We start from the raw sequence: 20,809 nt of genomic DNA on the forward strand, positions 1-20,809 counted from the left end.
TTGAAAGTTCTCCTTGTAAGCTTACAGCTCAAACAAAGTATGCAAAAATATCCAATGCTCCCTTCACAATTGTCTGGCAGTTTTCATGGTTCAACTGTACCTCATTTGCCATCCACTGCTGTGGATTTTCTTCAGTTTTTGCCCAGCTACTGAGACATAAAGGAAAGCAGAATGCTGAAATTAAGAGGTACTTGAGTTACAAGCAGCATGGCATCTTGACCTGCCCAGGAATTTTTCCGAGATTGTCAGTTCTGTAAACCCAATCAGTTGTCTCTGCTGAGGTCACCTAGACAGGCTGTGAACTATTGCTGTGTAAGGGTAAGATGGAGATTTTTTTTAATCTTGATGATATAGAGAATACCAGCTTGAGACCATCACATCCTTTCACAGAGATTACTTACTTGCTGGGATAGATTTGGACAAGTGGTTACTGGTTTAAACAGATTTTTAATCATCAATGATAATAACTTTTGTAAAGTTTAAAAAATGAACAAAAAACATCTTTGATGAAACAAAAAGACAGGAGCAAATTTCCAAAGGAAGTAAGAATTACTCTGCCCCCTGAAATCATCAGATGCATTTTTGGCAGACACATCACAGCCAGGAGTGGACTGCTGCCTTTGCCATAGGAGTGGCTGAGATGTGATGGCCTTTGCTAGAAGGTCAAATTTCTCCTAATGCCTTGTGCAGCCTTCAAGTTAACATTGTTCAAACAGATTGGCCAAGAGACACAGGTGTATCCAAACACTGGGCTACCTTCATCCCCCAGAGCATATACTCATGCTGTGTTATAGCAGTGTGATACCAGCTTTGAACTCCTGCTGAGGCTGCAGTATTCCCACCTGGTCAAAATGCGTTTCCACTGTCTTCCAGAGACCATCACACCCAACAACCATCTGTTCACAACCATTCTGTAAGGGAGCACAGAGCGATAAATACACACCTTTTTCAAGAGCAATAAGATGATCTGTAGATTGCACTGATCATATTGTGTGTCCCAAAACAGTCAGCCTGGTGGCAGGTGCTATGGGATGCTCACAAAATCTACATGACCCTTCCCTAAATTATGCACCTACTCTACAAGTGTGCAGTGCTTTTGTTGTTCATACATTATTGAACAGCTTGATGCTTTCTGAAAAGGCTTAGATTGACAAGATCAAGTGCTGTAAAATTGAACTTGTTATTCAGTGGCAACATTTGTTATTCATAGACATCCAGCAGCTTGGAGAGAGAGGACAGGAGTGGGCAGCTGCCATGCAACAGCTCTGACTGGACTGCTGCAAGACTAGAAATCCCATACGAAATTAAAGATCCTCAAGTTTTGCCCAGAAGCAGGGAGAGCATATATGAGCACCCAGCTCTGGAGCCTTACCTAGCTCCTTGACTGACACAGTGAAGTGCTATGATTAAATGAGCTGATTGACACATGTCATATGCCTTACATTTCATGACTCCATGAGTCATTCAGTAAAGCCATACTGAACATATATAATAAAGGCAAATAGATGTCGTTTCTTCAGGCCAAAAATACAGCCCATTGACATTATGTCAAATAAGTGATAGCCCTGCCTTCATTATCATAATTTTTGTTGCACTATCCTATTATAATTTGCACAGCATTTATATTATGTTGTTAGAGAAAGGAAGAGCAACAGGTAAATTTTGTGGCCTGAGTGATGTTATGCACACTCTGACACTATAAAATTACTTCCCATCCTTACTATTACACATCCTAATAATTGTGTGAAACAGGGAGATGTGATAGTTTGTGGAATTCTTCCTTGAGGGTGGTGGTACATGCCTTTTCATATGCAGGGTTTAAACCCTAACTAGATAAAGCACTTGAAATTATATTTATCATACGAAACAATTATGGCCTGGCCCAGGAAAGCTGAGCTCAGTGACCTAATAGGCCTTTTTAATATCTGATTTCTTTCACAGAAAACATTAAATCACTATCCAACCAAGAAACCTCTTCCCTCTCTCTTCATGTTCTTCTGTGGTTTGCATGGTAATTCACTAAATGTATTTCAACATGTTGTTTACTTCAGTTCAGCCTTCTGAGACCACACTGGCCAGTGCTGCAAGCCCATAAATAGGGATCATCTGGAAAGAAAATACTTTATGCTTAAAGTTGGAAATGTTTCATCCTGTACAATTTTTGGGAGTGATACAGAGGGGAAAAGTATTAAATGAAAAAAAACCCTATCTGAAAATCAGGGCAAAGGCAACCTGGTCTAACTCCCTGCAAAATGAGAATTTCAAGTAATCCCTTGTAATGTATTCCTATTAATATTGATGGTAGTTCTACAAAACAGATTTAATGACAGCAGCAAGGCTACCTGTCGGGACAGAAAATGCTCTCCCCTCCAGGACTGGAGGTGGAGTTCATGGGGCAGACAGGGATGCCTGGGGACAGGCAGAATGTGGAGCAGGGACAAGTCTGGGTCCCAGTGCTGGCTGCAGAGCCGCAAGGAAAGGCACCAGTTCCAGCACTAGTAAGGATGTGCCCAAGATTTTGTCCCTGTCCTAAACATGTGTGCCTGCATCAAAGCTGCAGTTGTGATGTCTCTGTGAGATGTAGGTGTCCTCTGGCGCTGTGGACCATTGGCAAGATTTCTTCAAGAAGACAGAAACGCTGCTGGCCTTCGGGTGGAAAGTGTGAGCTCCTGCCTTGGCTCCCAGCTACAATGTGTATCGCTGAAGAGCACAGCCTAACCACACCTGTGTAGGTCAGGCTGGGGAAAACACCTCGAGCTTTCCTTTTGCAGCCAGGATGCCATGAGGCCAAGAGTTCAAAAGCCAAGGAGCCAGAAGAGGGCAAGCAGGAGGCAGCTGGCTAGGGAAGAGAACTGGAACCTGGGGTTTTGCTGCCTGTTTCCTCCCACTGCTTTGGCTCTGTTTTGTGCCTGGCCAATGCAAAGCACACAAATGTCTTTGTCTGACTGAAAAACTGTAGTGTTTCTCAAGCAGCAGAACTTGTCTGTTTGTACTTTGCAAATGAAATACTTGGTACAGCATGATGTCACATTAAGGATGGAGCTGATAAGTGAAATTTGCTTACTGTATTCACTGGCAAAGTAATGGCTTTCATTATTTTCAAATGCAAAATACAAATACAAAAAACCAAATACAAAACTTAGCAGCTTGTGGGATATGGCACATAATTTAGTTCCATTTCTCATTGAAACCCATGAGATATGAACATAAATACATTGGAAGTTCAGGCTTAGTTATGGCAGTTTTATTCCTTGTTTTTAGACAAAGAAGAGCTGAAGTGCTGAAAAATATGACTCTGCTATGGGCTTGGCTTATTTTTATGTAAAACATGTTTTTACCCTATTTCATTATTTTTCCAATGGTTACACCCTGAAAAAACAGTGTCAGTGCAAGTGGGATTTTCTCAGAAGATACCACACTTAGAAGCAATTAGGCGTGTGAGTGGAGACAGTTAGCGCATGGGATCTTCCCCAGCAAAATCAGCAAAGTGCTGAGGGCTTGTTTGCATGGTGTGTTTTCTTCTTTCATTCATCTCTGGATGCTGGGGACGTCCCTGGACAGGAGAAGTGTTGAGATTCAGCTTTAAAGAAAGCCCCCCTGTGCAGGGGAGTTGGCTGACTGAATCAGCAGCACAATTTGCCGAGCCTCACAACCTGCTAACCTTGGCACTTGCAGCTCCCTCCCTCCTGCACAGCTAGGCGTGCCTGCTGCCATACACCAAAATGCAGCGAGCGGGATGGGACTGGCCATCTGGCACTGCGGAGCAGAGAAAAGGAGCAGCAGTTTCCATGGTCCAGCATCAGCCAACTCCTTTCTGCTTCTGCTTCCTCTAGCCTGCTGGTTGTCTGCTGCCGGATGGAAATCCATGACTCCTGCATGTAGATTTTTCTTTGAAGACTCTCTGACCTATTTCAGCTCAGTGTTGCAGTAGACATGAGCTCTGTCTGTAATGTCGGGAGATGGGAAAGGGATGGTCAGTTTGGAAGGAAAAAAGGGTGTAATCAATGCACCTTGCTCTGCTGGTGAAACCCTGACATTCACTGCTTCAGTCCTGGGTCTCCTGAGGTGGAAATGGCAGAACCCAACTCCTGTTTGGGCAAATAAATGAATAATAACATGGGTCACTGCATCTTGCTTTGCTAACTTCCAGATCTGTCTGGTATAACTGAACCTCACGCACACAGACAGCACTATTTGCTATGGCCACTGAAGCATCTGTATTGATGAAGATTCATGGGAATACTGGACAGTAGAAGCAGAGACTGCTTTATATATGTGAAGTGACGTTTTTGTACAGCACAGGGTCTGAGATGGAAAACATAAAAGGATTCTATTTCCAGAGCAAGGTCATATCTTAAGAATTTTATTTGTCCTTATTTCTATTAAAAGGTCATTTTACAGGGAGAAATAACTTATTTTAGTCAGGTTGTATTGCTCTTGAACTTAATCATACTCTAGCTGGACTCTAAATCACTGGAGAGCATGGATCTTCTTGTAAACAGACTTCAGAACCGCTTCCTTTTTTTTGCATTATTTGGCTCCCTTGTTTCAGAAAGAGTATGGACCAAATTCTTCCCTGGCAAAACTCCAGTCCCAGTCCTAGTACTCCTATTCTGAGAATGCTGGGCCAAATTCCCACTTCTTGTTTTGTCAATAGATGTTCAGATAGCTCTGCTATAACCACTGGAGTCATATAATATCATATCATAGCATAGCATAGCATAGCATAGCATAGCATAGCATAGCATAGCAATCATCATATCATAGCATATCATTAGCACTAATCTACTGCTGAGCAGAATGCAGTCCCCCTATAAATACCACTTTGGTGAGGGGAAGTAAGGAAAATAATGCTGAATGTGGCCTTAAATGTATTACTCTGCTGAAAGATCATTCACTCTTGGCTTAACTTACTTCAAGCATGAGAGTCTAGGAAAAAATGTGTATCTATGAGTAGCATAAGACTCAATAAGAGTCAATAAGGCCTAGTGTTATGTGGTATTAATAAATGTATATTTGTGCTGAAGCATGCTAAAGCTCAAAGGCTGGGTATAAATATCAATGTCTATTGAATTTCAGGAAGAGATGGCTGGCAGTAACTACGCTCAATGTCATTCTGCAATATGCAATCTGTGTTTACACAGTGGCTATTCATAGGCACATTCCTGCTGGTAGGCAGAGAATTTGCCTCTTTCTAGTCAGTTTAAGAGAAGTGAATTTCTGCCCTTACATCCCTGTCAGGATTGTTAGATTTCCTTTGAGTGAAGTAGCAGTTATGTGCTATCAAGCAAGTAATGTGTGAGCCAAAAGTGCTGGAGAAAGAGTGCCAAGCAGTCCACTACTGGATGAGGATAGCACTTGGCTAAAGGCAAAGGGGGTCCTGATGCCTGAAGCAAGTTTCTGCAGCTGGTGGGCAAAGCATCTTCTGTGCAGACTGGGGATCCTCTGAACATCCACAGCAACTTCTCTCTGCGATAAAACATGGCATTCAAGCATTTAATCAGAAAGTGTGTTGTAAGCGGTGGCGACAAGTCATACTGCAACAGAAGGATGTGGTTTCCAAGCGGTGTCTGTAACATGATTAAGCTTGGAGAGCAGAAGAAAGTGGTTGGTAACTGTTCGTCAGTGCGGTAAGCAACTTGCAGCTCTGCCAGGTAATTTTCTTGGTTGTGTTCTGAGCTGCCATGTGCAGCTGTTGTTAAAGCATTGCCAATTTGTTTGGCTGTGGGTGAGATAGAGGGTCACAAGTGAATAAATCATGTCTTTGGGTTTGCATACCTGTATCTAGCTGTCCCACAGCAGAGAAGCTGACATTTAATATGAAAAGGGCTGGAAAAAATATTGTCTGATTAGGAAAAAAAACCTGAGGCATGTCCTGTCTGTAGCATGTTTTCCTTTTCCCCACTGGGATGATGTTCATGAGAGATTATTCAGAAACAAGAAGGGATGCTGCTCAGCTGCTTTGGAGGCACCTGTCTGGGGTGGGCACCTGGGCACTCTGGCAGCAGTGAAAATCCTAAGTGCTAAAAAACCTGTCATCTTCCCACGTCACCTGGTAGCTGAGGCCGAGTCTCCACTGTCTCTGTGCATGAGGCTCACTGTTAAAACAAGGCATGGGTAGCTGGGACAGCTGGCTGCTGCCTTCTGGGGTTGCTTCCTGTACAGACTTCCTGTGTCTTCTGTGCGAGAATTATTTTCTAGAGACACAATGCCCACCAGCATACAACTTCATCAAGAAAAACAGACAGGATTTGTAATTCTGTGAAACTGGATTCTCCTTTTCCACACCTCAAATTGCTTTGCCAGTCTTTAAGCTTTATGTTATTATGAAGGGCAGCACAAAGTACTGGAGAATCAGATCCCATCTGCCTCCAGATATTCCCTACCAGAGCTTCCTGAAGTATATGGAGATCCACTCCCATAAGATGCTTCATGAACAGTGAAAATAAAAGTCCAGAAAGAACAGTTATTTGTGGAGTTGTCAAAGAACAGTGTCTGTACTTGATAAGATGCAGAGAAAGTAAAACAGGAAAATACTCATACTGAAGACAAAGTGGATGTGGTTGCTGAACTCTTGATAATAGCATGAAGGGGAAGAACCCAACAGATCATGCACAGCGTGTCTGAAGTTATCTGAATGATAGACAGAAGTTTTATTCTTCTCACCAAGAAAGGCAGTGTGATAGTTTTAATGTGAGCTCATTTTCTTCTGTTAGCCAGAGTTTTCTCGCTGTTTATGCTAAAATTATTAGCAAAGTTGGGGTTTCCTAGGAGAGCCACAAGGCATGGGGGGACATTTGCCATCTAATTAGCTGCCACAGGTTAGTGCAGAGGAAAATCTGAGCAGGAGCTTCTCTTTCCCCCTAAGTACCATGGTTACATCCATCCCTGAAATCTGAGGTGCTGTCAGAAGAGAATACTTCTTAACTTGAGGAAGCCAAGGCATGCCATAGCCTGTGCTGGAGCTTGGTGCCCAGACCGACAAGCTTGTGTTTCCTAGGGTTTGTACTGACACACAGGACAATGGTGTGCTGGGGGTGATTCATGAGCAGAGCCAGTTAGCTTCCCCAGCTCCGGTTTGAATGCCTAACCCTCTTCCGGCCCTTGAGCAGAGCCAGTGAGCAGCACCATGAGCCTTAATCCCATCACATCCTGTTCCTTGAGAGGACAAATACCTGGAGACAAATACCTCTCTGAGAAGAGCCCATAGGAAGGCATGCAGGTCCTGGGCCTCTGAGTTTTCCTGCAGGTCTTGCCTAACTGCTACAAAATTTCTAGGGGATTTGGAGTTAAGGTGATCTATTCCAATGCCAAACTTCCCATGAGAACCACAATGGCCACCAATTTTTGCATGTTTTGCTAATCTGAAAAGTTTACATTTGGACCTGAAAAGACCTGCAGCATAGCAATGATGTTTCCATCCCCAGGTCCCATGCACTGCAGCTGACATTGGAAACGGACCTACTCTGTGCGGCAGCATTATGGGCATGTGATGGGCTTGCCCTTTTCCCACACAATCTCTTGTGTTACCATGCCTTGCTCTTCGTCTCCTAAGAAGAGGTGCATGCTGTGGGCTCCTCACACCGCTGACGGTATTGCCAAAGGTTTGGGATTTGCTGAAGAGCTACTAAAAACTGCTGGCTGAAGTAAGACGTATGCGCGTGGTATAATGTAAACCAAAGGTAGTGTGCATCTAGGAGAATATCCTGAGCAGCACCAGGAGATTTGCATAAAGTTCTTGCACAAATATGCTTCAGAAGGAAGAAATCCTCAAGTAATTGTGTTTAATGTTCTCTTTTGCACTTCTGTACATGAAGACCCACAGCAGACTTGCAGCTTGGGGTGGTTAGAAACTTTCCTCTTTGATTAATAAGCAAAAAGTAGAAAACAGGAAGACCCTCCAGAGGTCAGGACAGGCACTCTGCCATCACAGGCAGCATTCAAATGACTTTGTAATCAAAACTGTACTTCACAGCAAGTGAGGTTGCAGCAGTGGATTTGAAAGAAGCTGCAGAAAGAACCAGACATTTTAAGTAAACTTCACTGTTTCTAGGTCCCCTGCGGTTTATCCAAATGGCCCCTGCTCCAAAGGTTCCCCATGGCCAGAGGCTGCAGCGCTGTGGAGCAAGAGTCCTGCTGGTAATTGCAGAAGTCAGGCATGTGCAAGGCTTCTGGCTTTTGGCTGGTGAAAATGGGACTCTTAAGCCACAGATGAGAAACAGTGATACTGAAACTTCATCTGAGACAATCGCTACCAGGAAGATGAAACCAGCAGTTAAGGGTGTTGGTGTGAAATGAGGCAGCTCAAAGAGGCGCTTTGGCTTCAGGCACCTATGAACAAAAGGCTGTTTCATGAAGACGGTGTCCTGGGAACAGTGCTGGTGGGGGGAGGAGGGCAGAAATCAAAGAGTGGGCAAAAAATAAGGTGTCTGGATATCAGTGGACAGGGAGACTCCAAAGACTGCCAGTCCTCCCAGCTGAGATGAATGGTTTCTTTCTATTTACGTAGATCTGTATGCAGAAAAACATTATAACTATGATCTAAGCAGAGTCACAGACGTTTTGGCGCCTGGGCTGGTTCCCTCCTCCCACTCCAACAAGCAGGGCTTGACCCGGGTGGTGAAACGCATCCCGCAAGCCTTATGTGTGTCACCCCGCGCCATGCCGAGCCCTGGGAGCAGCACAGGCCGCCCTTCGCCCGCCACTTCACCCTCGGCCTCCTTGGAGGGGCTGCCTGTGCTGGGTGACCGCATCGCTTGGGAGGAGGATGTGTGGGCAACACTTCCCCCCTGTCCTATCAGTGCTGCAGACCTCTGCCATGTCCCACACCTTTACAACGCATCTCCGCAAGCATTTCACCTGGAATCCAACAGAGCCAACAGAGCCTCGGTTGCCATCGCAAGCTGAGCATGAGCTGAAGTGCTCTGGGAGCAGCCAGCTGAGTCATAAGCCTATCCAGCAATTCCTATTCAAAGGCTGCTGTCTCTGCCCTTGTGGAAAATGCATTTATTGTTTTGGTTTTTTGCTTCTTTGTGCTAAGGTTCAAGCAGTGCTTTACTTGTTGGTGCATGCAATGGTTGGTACGCAGCACACCAGCCCAGCGAGGGCTGATGTCAGGTTGCAGCAGTGCTGGGACTGAGCAGGTGCCCTCTGTGGAGCACAGCACAGCTGTGGCTGGCACGGTGGAGCTGCGCTGGGCGCACCCCCTCAGCATCAGATAAAATGGGAATCTCAGAAACTACCAAGTTAGGAGGAATCTGAGCACAAAGCTACCAAAGTGAGCCATTTCACTTGCTTGCCTCAAGACCGAATTTATTGAGTTGTTTACCTCAAGATTAAGTTTATACAATTATTTGTAAGTTATTTTTTTCCCCTCCGCAGTCTCAAGGTGTAGTATATAAGTGGATAAGATCTGAGGAAGGTCTCATCTCCTTTCTTCCTTCACAAATCTGCCTGTTGGCTGGACTTTGCCACAGGTTCCAGGACCCTATGGCAAGTAATTTCACCTCTCACCTTGAGAGGGGTGATTCCAGAAACCCACCTTTGTATTTTATTCATGCATAGGAACAAATTGAAGGCATCTGGCTGTGGACTGGAGCTCTGCCCCTGGGCTTCCCACCTCTCCCCAGTGCATTGCACTGTGCTCAGCCCTCGGTGAGGTGGCGATTCCCTCCCCAGAACTTCTACAAAAGTCTGTGTGTGAGGTGGCTTTTGGGTGCTGTCACCTTGCTGGCATGGTGTACGTACACCCTCCAAGGGCCCCAGCACTGACCCCAGCTGCTTGGCAGTTGCTCCTTGTCACCCACTCTGGGCAATCTGCATCACCTGCTGGTAACCGGGGCTATAGGAGGAAAATTAAATAAAGATGCACATTGTTATAGGAAGAATAATGACTCATTATCCCCATTTTAGTGGCAGGCTAGCAGGCCACCACACTCTGTAAGAAGCTAGCCATGGAATCAACAACAATAAAATAGAAAGTCTATGTTTTTCTCCTTGCCAGCCCCTTTTCTTACTCACTGGAGGGCTGCCCTGAGCAGCACATAGGGAGCAAGCAGATTTTGGCTCAGCAGTGCAGTTTGGAGGAGGGGAGGAGTGCTGGGCCGCCAGCATCGTGTGCGGCAGAGTGCAGGGAAGCGTGGGGCTGGCTTGATAAAGAGGGTAAAAAACCCCACTGACAACCCCACAGCCTTTGAATGGCAGCACCCTCCTTTGTAAACAGAATATGCAGATATATTACATAACTCCTGGTAAATTAACTGTTTTCCCATATTGTTAAAACATGGTAATTAAATGTTTGCTTGGCTAGTGCCTTTGCAACAGCAACATTTTTACTCTCTATGGCTTTTACTGTTGTGGCTATGTCATTTGTACCCTTTCTGTGTTACTGCCATTCTGCTAACACCAAGTGTTAAAAATAACACCACCTCACCTCTGCATATATTCTCAAGTATGAATCGCTAGTGTGTGCATTTTCAAGCTTGCCTGAAAATCTACTTTTCTTTTAAATGAAAAACTAATTTAGTGCAACATCCCAAGAAAGTATATTTCATGACAGCCTCCAAACATGCAGGCCTCCAGTAAATCCCCAAGAACTAGTAACATTGGCAGTGCCAAGAGGCACAAATCAGGCTGACAGCTCTGGTTTAGTATGCATTGTACAAACACAATGAAACTCATCTGCCCAGCTCACAAGCTGTAGAGATAAATGTGAAATGGTTGGAATGGAAAAGGAAGCATGAGAAGATAAAGTGACTGGCACAGATCACAGCACAGGTCATGGGTACAGCTGAGAACTGAACTTTTGAATCTGTCCTTCTAAAGTGGTGCACTCTAGAAACAACTTGATTTGACTGTACTCTTACTTAGGTTGTACTGTGAGCTCTCTCCCACCAGCAGAAAAATCAATTGCCAACAGAGATGCTTTTTAGTTAGGGGTACCAAACAGGAAATACCAGTGATACTGCAAAATCATCATCTAAAGGGATGATGTCCAACAAATGAGATGGAGATTTTGAACAACAGTACTTTTATAACAGCCAGTGCTATGAGAAGCCCTTCTTGATCATGTTTCTGCTTAGTTATTGCAAATAAAGTAGGTCCTTGGATGTAAAACTTATTTGGAAAATTCAGAATGGAATAAGGTGTTCAAATGTCTGCTTTTATTGAATGCATGCAACAGTAGCACTTTGCTACCAGCTACTCCAGTTGGTGTCTGGTCACTTCTGCTGTAGCTGTTGATACACAGATGGTGGTGAGGGACACAAATGACTCACAAAGTACTTAGAGGTTGCTGCAGTTCCCCTGCTTACTCTCTACATTTGTCCATCACACAAGAATGAGGTAGGATAAAAAAAAAAGATGTTTAGGCAACTTCAAGACTGAATTTATATTAAAAAATAATGCTTCAGGCTTTCTTTCAAACAAAGCTGCATCTTCCTTTTTAGTTCATACCCTCCTTTTGCCACCTGTTTCAAAATGATAATGCATCAAGATCCCCTGATTGGCACACAAAGCTGATTTCCTTCTCTTGTCCATCACTGTTCTTGAGCCAAATTCCTTGGCCTGTTTTAACATATACAGTGCCCCAGATAAGGGTTCAAGGAATGAACATTTTCCTCTCAGGAGTTCAGTGTGTGTTTGCACAGGGTCATAGAAAACTCTTGGGCATTATTCAGCTCACCCAAGTTCAGTAGACACTCGAGGTCACCACTGGTAGTCATGCTCCAGCCATGGGTCTGGGCCAGGAAGGCAACCCAGGTCTTGGTGTTGGTGAGTCTTGTCTTGGCACAGGCAGGAAAAATCAGGAGCCACAGTGCAGTGCAGACTGTATTTACTGGTTGTCATTTACTGGCCTGAACCTTGGTGGCCTTACTTCAGCAGGAGGTCCCACCGGCTGGTGAAGGGGAGGTGAGTGTTATGGGTTTTAATAGATATACAGCACACTAACATGGGATGAACAGCAGTGAGTCCCAAACACTGCTCTACCCAAAGGGGATTGAACAGCTGAACTCCTCCATGGAAGATCTTCAGGCAACCCCCTGCACCTGGCCGGACAGCCCCAGCCCTGCAGGAGGTGATGAGGATTCAGGGTACTGCAGGAGCTTAACGGGGTACCCCAGACAGCCAGCCTGACTGCTGTCTCAAGTCTGTCCTCCCATTTCCAGCTCTGAGTTCTAGTTCCTATCCTTTTCGAGATTCCAGAACAGCCCTTTGTGAACTGCAGTAGCTATTGATAAAGACAAATGATATTAGGAAAGATCTTGATATCTTTTAAAGTGCATCTGATGAAATCTGCCTGCAATGGCCATATGGGTGAGAAAGTCCCCTTGGCTCCCTTGGAGCCTTTTGGCTCTCAGTGCTGGGCTCACGGCCACCCCATTATCCCTAGCTTCGGGCCCTCATCTTCAAGTGGAGAAGTCCCTGCCCTCTCTGCATTCATGAACCCTTTCTCCAGTTTGTCCCCTGTTCACCACAAAGCTGGTGATTTGGCCAGTGCAAGAGACAATGACTAACTCATGGGCCAAGGCCAAAGCTGGAATGCTCAGAAATTTTTTCTTACATGTAAGAAGTATCCAGCATTCTTATAAAGTCAGTAAGAAACTTTCAGATGACCGCCCCTTGCCTTGATTCAAACCTCAGGTTTGAAATTAATTTTTCAGCCAGTCCCATTAGTATTCAATGAAGGATGTACTTTGTGCGAGCTGATCATCCTCACATCAAACACATACACAGACCTGGGAGGAGAGAGAGAGGTAGAAAAAATAATAAAGTGAATATAATAGAATTAAAGCAATATGAAAAAAAAATAAAATAAAAGGGTTCCATCTTAATTTCAAGCATTATTAGAAATTACATAACATGAAGGGGTGAAACAGTTTTCCTCAGGTTGCCTGCCTACAGACAACCCCAAGATGACCATGCTGTTAAATCTGTTCATGTTCTAATAATGTCAAAGAAGCTCAAATGGAAATGGAGTCCCATTTTCCTATGTGCTTTCCAAAGCCAAGGTTTTTGGCTTTGCATTGCCTCCTTGTCCCATGTTTCCCAGGTGGTGAGCTATAAAACAAGGTACTTGTGTTGCTTGGTGGATGTCCTGCACTCTCTTCGTGCCAGGATGGGCAGTGGCTGCACCCGTGGTGACCTGAGCCAGCAGGAGACAAATCTGTCTCCTAGACTTCTTTATTGCTACATCTCAGTTAATTTGAGTGAAATTATTGTGTATTATTGCACTTAATCCTCTGGCTGCTCCAACCTGCAAAAATTCCTGTGAAACTTGAAGCATGGCTCAGAGTTAGCTTTCCAAAGTGGCAGGTACCAGCGAGTTTCATTGCTGCTTGGTGGATTTGGGAATGCAAGATGATTGGGAAATTATGGGTGCAGATGCTCTGTATAAGTAGAAGATAGGATTCATGGCATCCAGTTTTGGTAATCTGTAAGCCATGTGATGCATTTTGATGGCCTGTCTCCTCTGGGCACCTATAGAAGCAGGAGTCCTCAGCAGATGACTTATCCTTTCTGTTTCAGATGCTCAGAACCATGTGAGTCACCATTTCTCTCTGTGCATTTGGAGGACTCATGGCAGGTTACTCGTCCTGCAGCACCATCTCTGCCCCCAGGCACAGAGGGACATTAGGTGACTCTCAGAACAGCTGCTTAAATTTGTGCAAGACCACACCAGGCAAAAGAGAGTAAGGAAACAGAGCTGTGCTGGCCAGACCTAGGAATCTGGGCTGGTTTTCTGCTGATGTGAAAACAGAATCTGCTCTATTGTTCCTATCCAGGGCTGTGAGCAAGGGCACACGCTGTGCTCTGCCTTTGCCGAGCAGATTCAAGGTCTCCATTTCCTGCTCACCTTACAGGAGTTCTATAGATAAACATCTGTGCTTTTCTAGGCTGAGAGTGCTAAAAGCAAATGCCACCCCTGCTCAGCTTTTCAGATGGTTGACAAAGCACTGTAAAGGTCCAAGTTTTATTTGGAAATGAAAAGATCTTTGTACCAAGCAGAATATAGCTTGTGCACTGCTGAGACCGACAGTCACTAAAAGCAAGCACATCTGCTGATGCAACCTAATTGCTGTTTTGATTGCCCAGCCATGACGGGGCATAAAAATATTGTCTGTCTACAAAAAAAGAATGAAACCTCACTTGACCGTTTTGTGCCCAAATACCTTGGCACCCAGCCCTGCCGAGCTAGAGTTGGGCAATCTGAATTCAAAAATTTCCCAGTGGAACCAGCTCCTAACAATACAAAGCTGTGCCTGTCTGACTGGATGGGCTATTTTCATGACTCTGAATAAAAATCATGTCTAGAGCACTGCACGTTTCTGTGGGGGCTGTGCAAGCAGGCGGGCACACTGGCCTGTGCCCGGGAGCTTTCCAAGTTAAGTAGGTAGAGAATGAGCCACTGTTGAAAGCCAGTCTCTCAAGGCTTATGGGCTTTCTGCTTGCCCATGGACAAGGATCCTTACAAAACACCATTAAGAACATTTCTGAAGCAACATGGCGGGGCTGGAGCTAATCTCCAATTAGGAGAGACCAATCTTCTTACTGAAAGTAGTTCTTGACTCTTGTGGGAAACAGGAGAATGGCCTCCTCAAATTCAGGTATAAATCACAAAGATGTCTCACTTTCACTTGATTTTGATGAAAACCAGATGTTGTACCTCAACCTGTTGTCTAACAGGACAGCTTTTTAGCAAGTTACACCAGCATGGCTAACTGTTTCCTCCTCCCTGCCCCAAGTAATGTGGATGTTGCACAGCCCCAGCTCTGGGCTGGGGCTGGTAGGTACCAGTTGGCTGGACTGGGATGGAGTGGGGACCCCTGCCACAGCCAGCACAGCCCTGCAGGATACTGCTCCAGGGAAAGCGTTCTGGGCCAAATCCAACCTCCCACAGTCCAGCTCTTCTGGACTTATCTGGTTATAGGAAGTGAATAGAGGGGAGCTGGGGTAGGAGCAAGCCACAGAATCACAGAAATACAGAATTCTTTGCACTGCCAAGTCCCCTACTGCACATGTCCCCAGTGCCACATCTACACAACATTTAAATACCTCCAGGGATGGTGGCTCCACCACTTCCCTGGGCAGCCTGATCTGGTGCTTTCTTTTTGGTCAAGAAATTCTTCCTGATATCCAAACTAAACCTCCCCTGTGCATCTTGAGGTTATTTCCCCATGTCCTATTGCTTGCTGCTCGAAAAAAGAGACTGACCCCTACCTCACTACAACCTTTCATAGATCAATAGTGTCTCTCCTGAGCCGTGTTTCTCCAGGTTAAATAACCCCAGTTCCCTCAGCCACTCCTCATCAGAGCTGTGCTCTATAAATTTCAACAGCTTCATTGCTCTTGCAGGGAAAAAGATTGATCTTTCTCTCCCATTAAAAGGGGTATTGATTGATCTGCCCATTTAATAGGCTTCACCTGCAAAACCCCAGCTTGCAGCCTGCCTCTTCAGCCAGCTCCTCATAACAGTGCTTTTGTGTTTTTCTTCCTCCGTGGTGGAGCCTTTCAAGTTTTTCTTTAAAGAATGGACCAAGTGATTTCAATCAGCTGCCAGCCCAGCCCTGTACCAGTGAGGGGCTCCTGGCTGCTCCCGGCTTGGCATTGCAGCATATGAAATCCCCAAGATCCTGTTCCCTCAATACAAAAATGTCAGACTGGCTTAAGACTTTATAATGTATGGTTTTTTTGTTTGCTTTTGAGGTGATTTTTCTTTGGTTTTCTTTTTTTTTCCCCTTTGTTTTTTCATTTTTCTTTTTTTCACCCTCAAATTCCTCTTGGGAATCAGTGTGTTTCACACACTTGCTTAGAGAGAAGCTGCTGTGCAGCAGAGTCAAGCTCTTGCAGAGCTCTGACTGTAGCATACATCAAACAATGTAGGGCATTGCAGTCACCTGATCACAGGAGAGAAAAGGATGGAAAAGATGGGCTGCCCCTTTTCACAGCCTGCTGGGCAGACCCTAACTGCAAATCTGGCTGTGTCTCTGCCGAATTCAAACCACCAAGGGAAATCAGGGAGTCTAAAATAAATTCTGAACTGCATGCTTTCTCTGAATTATGACAATGTGTAATAGAGCAGTCAAAAGAGCTGGCATGGCTTTCACCACGTCTCCATGTTGCCATAATCACCCTCACCTTGCCTCCACTGGGTTCCCTTTGGGTTATCCTTGGCAATGCACCAGTGGTTCCCATGTAGAAGCTGACATATTCTCCAGACCAGAGGATATAGCACCTTGACTTTGGCCACTGTAGACCTGATAAAATGAAAGGAATGCTGCATCTTGCTGAACAGCCTTTCCTTTTGGTCACAGGGAACAAGGGAAATTGTCAGGATTAACATCTTGTGATGTCCCATAGTCAAGAGCCCTTTGGGAGGATGTGTGGGGAGTGGGACCATTTATGGAGATCTCCCAGGGAGAAAGAATGAAGCTGCTGAGAAGAGGTTGTGTCTACTCCCAGCAGCATTTGCAGGCATTGCAGCAAAACCTTGCTGTTGATAGAGTCAGAGATAACCAGTAATTTGAACAGATGGATCTACATTTTATTCCATGTTCAGCTCCACAGATGACACTAAAAAAAGTTTACTCCAAAATAAATAAACATTTGCAATGGTGAAATTCTAAAAGTCAGTTGAGAAAAACTTTAGAGAGTATTTTGTATGTCAAGCATTTACAAGTATCCCCAAGACTCTCAGAGAGAAGGCTTGAGGAGGATGGCTTTCTTAGCATGGCAGCCCTGATTTGCCAGGGTCTTTCTATGCAGCACAAGGAAGCTCCAGGAACTTGATGTACCCATGATTCTTGTGCCTGGGATTCAGCAGGGCAGCCTGCCAGGCGTTCTGTGTGTGAGCTGACAAGAAACAGGAAGGGTTTGGAAACCCACCTGGCAAGAGTGAGACTGTACTGGAAAATTGCCCAGTTTCTGTCAAAGTGTCGTCAAAATCATCCCATTCTCAAAGTATGTTTTCTTTGTGTCAGGTCAGCATTTTCAGGGTAAAAAAAAAAACCAAAAAACCCAAAAAAAACCCCAAAACCCCGAGGAATACAACAAAAAACAGTTGGAAAGTTTTCAACCAGCAGTCAGCCCAATGGCTGTATGTTGTTGGTGTCCACAAGTCTCCAATAGAGGTTTCTAAGCCAACTCTGCATTTTACACAGAGAGGGTGAGGAGGGTGAAGGAGAGCAAAGGCACTTGGCTCCTCTGTGACCTGCTTCTCCACAATCTGACCCCAAAAAGAAAATGCTGTAGCTGAGTGTGACCAGGATTACAAATACTCAGCAATGACTTCTTGAGCAAAAAACACTTATTGACTCCTTCAAAGCAAAATCAGTCTGTCTTGATCAAAAGCAATGCTGACCATTTCTAAGTCAAGGACCTCATGTTCTCCACCAGGTTTCATCTACCACAGATGATACAGATGCAAGATATTTTCTTTTTTTCCCAACATCTACACTACCTAAGGAGTGCCTGTTGTCCTCACTTTACAGAAGATGAGTACTGTGTTAACCGCACCCTATTTAAAAGTCTACAGTAATAGTCTATATCTGAGCTGATTTATTTGGGAATCTTTTGATGGTTGTTGGATGAAACAGGCAATGCAATGTACCTGTTTTACTTAAAAATTCTTATTTAATTTTGAAGCAGTCCAAAGTGATCTCTAAGTCTCCCAGTGAATTCTACCCTTGTATCGCAAGGATTTAAGATCCTGATGGGATGAACTGTAAAGAACCAAAATTAAACCCTTTGTGCAGGATGCAATGTCTGTGGTTTCCCTTACCTTGTTTCAAGGTGCCAGTGAGACTGAGGACACAAGACTCTGCTGCTGATGTTCATCTTGGGTCCCTATTATTGCACCAGTGACAGCAGCCTCTGATGGAAGGCAGCTGACAAGCAAAGAAGTTGATAACAGGAGTAAACCTTGTATCACCATACCAGAAAACAACTCATATTTTGTCCCCAGCTCCTGCTCCTTGTCTCACACAGTAGGGCTTTCTAGGCATTATACTTCTGCCCCTCTTATGCCCTTCTTAAATCCCCTTTTGTCACTGTGGCCAAAGAGAGGTAAATGTGAATGCAGTCACTCCTTAGGCTGGTCTCTGGCTAACCTCTAAGTCCTGCTGCCAGAGTCCCAGAAGTGGGGGGGAAGTCAGAACTGGTTGGTCTCACACCACCAGGGGTTTCACCCATTTGCAGTACATGCCCTTCATCTCTCCTCTCCCCATGACAAGACCACCTTTAAAGAAAGAGAGAACTCCTTATGTAACTAGAAGGCTCCCTAGAGCCTGTCAGTACCAGTTGCCCCCACTTCTGGCTGTTCTTTCTCTCACAGAAGCCAAACTGTATGGATTGCATTAGGGATTCAGCACTTAATGAAGTCTTACTCTTTCCTCTTGCTCACACAGCAGAACCATCACACTCTCTCCCACTGAGTCTCTCAACATTACCAATATGTAATGACTGGAAGAAAGGAAACTTTATAGCCAGGGAGGTAAGAAGATAAGTCCTCATTCTAGATCTGAGTTCCCACTGACTGAGAAACTCCTCTACCCACTAGAGTGGTGGTAGAGGAGGAGCAAACAGCAAGACAAGGTTCTGAGCTGTGTGGTACTTCCCCACTGCCTGGGAAGAGCCCCTCTTGCAGGCCAAGTCCCTTTACTAGCAGTCCTCTCTGTTACCAGCAACGTAGGTCTGCTGTGTAAGGGGAAATGAATTTAAAAATTCAAACTGGTATTGATGTAAATGAAAAGCAGGGAATTTTTTCTTAACAGCTGTCACCTATTTGAATTCTTGCAAAAGTCTTACTCAGTGTCGGAGCTGAGTCACTCCTGCAGCGCATGGCCAAACTAACATCTTGGGGGATATGTTTGGGGAGGGGAGTGGGAGTAAAGGGGAGGGAGGGGGCTAATCATACTCATAATTTCTCATCTTCCAAAATAATCTGTTTTCTAAATGCACTGCTAAACCCTTGTGCTAGCAATCCACCATCTGCCCCTTCTTTCAAAACACCCACTATGTAGTCTGCTGTCTTGTTATACTGCCAAAACTCTATATACTGTGGGTAGAATAGTCTCTTCTTTCAGATGCTTTTCTTAGGGGACAGGGGAAAAAAACCTTTGGAATTAGCACCAAATATAAGTTAGTGCATGGCCATGCAGCTTGCTCTTATCCTGCAATCTGTGATGTAATCTCAGCAGCAAATAAGCAACTAAATTTTATCCATCTAATTCCAGGCAGGGGCTCTGGTATCACCCTCCAGCATACACTGGAGCTGGAATGTTTTGGGTAATCTCTGGAATGCCTCAATAGAATTATAAATCCATAAATCAAAGCAGTCATTATGTATTTGTATAATATGTGGATCAAAGTCTCAGATTGAGGGCCCCTTTGTTCCCATGCTCTTTTTATATCTTACTCAGTGAGCATCTATTCAATGAGAAACAAGTACAGTGAATTTAGAGCAAAAACATACAGTGCTAATGGAGCTCTGAAGACCTCCTCTGGCAAAGCATTTAAGCATATGCTTAATTTTAAGCACATGAATGGTAAGAGTGAAATTACACACAAAAGAGTGGTATTTAGTTCAGCTATATGTTGAGTCGGTATCTAAATTTAAATTAGCAATCCCTCTAAATTGAGCCTTTTTCAAAGTAGGTCATCTTTACTTTCCCACCCAAACACTTTATTATCAGCACTTCATACCACAGGTCTGTGCAAATACTGCATTAAACCCTGCTCATCCTACTCTAAGGCGAGTCTGTCCTCAGTAGGAGCAATTAAAAAAGAGGAGCAAGACAAAGGCCAATGTCTCGTTAAACAGTGCAATTATGCTGGGATATATGAGTGCTGGTTTTTTGCCAAAGGGAAGCTGAGACAAAGGAACCAAGTGAGTTATGATGTGCATCGACTCAGTTCCATGACAGACACGGGACCAGACCGTTGGATCACAAAATGCCGCCACCAGAAACATCAGCCAAAAACCTCCTGCCTCCAGTCTAGGATAATCCCAGCCAGGCCAGGGCTCCTTTCTCATCGAAAGGACATTCTTGTGATGAAAGGCAGTGTTTGCAACACTGTGTGGGTAAGCCTCTGACAAGCAGTACAAACAAACACAGGTATGACTGTACCTCCAGTAAAGGAAAAATCTTCACATGGCTCTGCTAATGCTTGCTAGGCAGAAGTGAGGCCAGCAAGACAAGGGCTTTGGTGCACTTTGTTTACACATGGGGAAGTAAAAAAACCCTCTGGCTTTAAATCACCTGTAGCAAACAAAACAAATCTGACATCTTTGCTCTGCTCTGCTCCAGAGAGGCTCCATTGGATGTACTCTGATGTTGAGATGAAACGAGGCCTTGAGGTGGCTAGCACAAATGTTTGGGAAAGATGTGGATCATCCTCCAGCATACTCCTGCCCCAGCATCTGAGCTGCTGCCTGAAGAGACTTCCAGCTGTTCAGGGGCCACTTCCCACTTCCCTGCTTCAGGCCAGCTCTTGTGGGTGGTCAGGCTCAGTCCCTCGCTAAAAAACTTTCCCTGCCGTGACTTGCCCTGCCACATTGGCAAAAGTAGGAATTGTGAAACATGTGTCAAGGCAATTGGGAGCACAAAGGTGGTCTGCTCATGAGGTGAAAACAAAACATTATTTTAAAAGACAGATGTTGCAAAAGACTTAATAAGATCAGAAGATTGCATGAAGAGCAGTGAGAGGAGATCACATCACTGACAAAATGAGCCATTTTTTTACCCCACAACCTGCTGTGTGTATTGGAGAGGGCTGTCTGGAGTAGAAACCTTTCCAGAGAGAGCAAAGG

This window comes from Taeniopygia guttata, chromosome 1 (genome assembly GCF_048771995.1).
Source record: "Taeniopygia guttata chromosome 1, bTaeGut7.mat, whole genome shotgun sequence".
Taxonomy (NCBI): Eukaryota; Metazoa; Chordata; class Aves; order Passeriformes; family Estrildidae; genus Taeniopygia; species Taeniopygia guttata.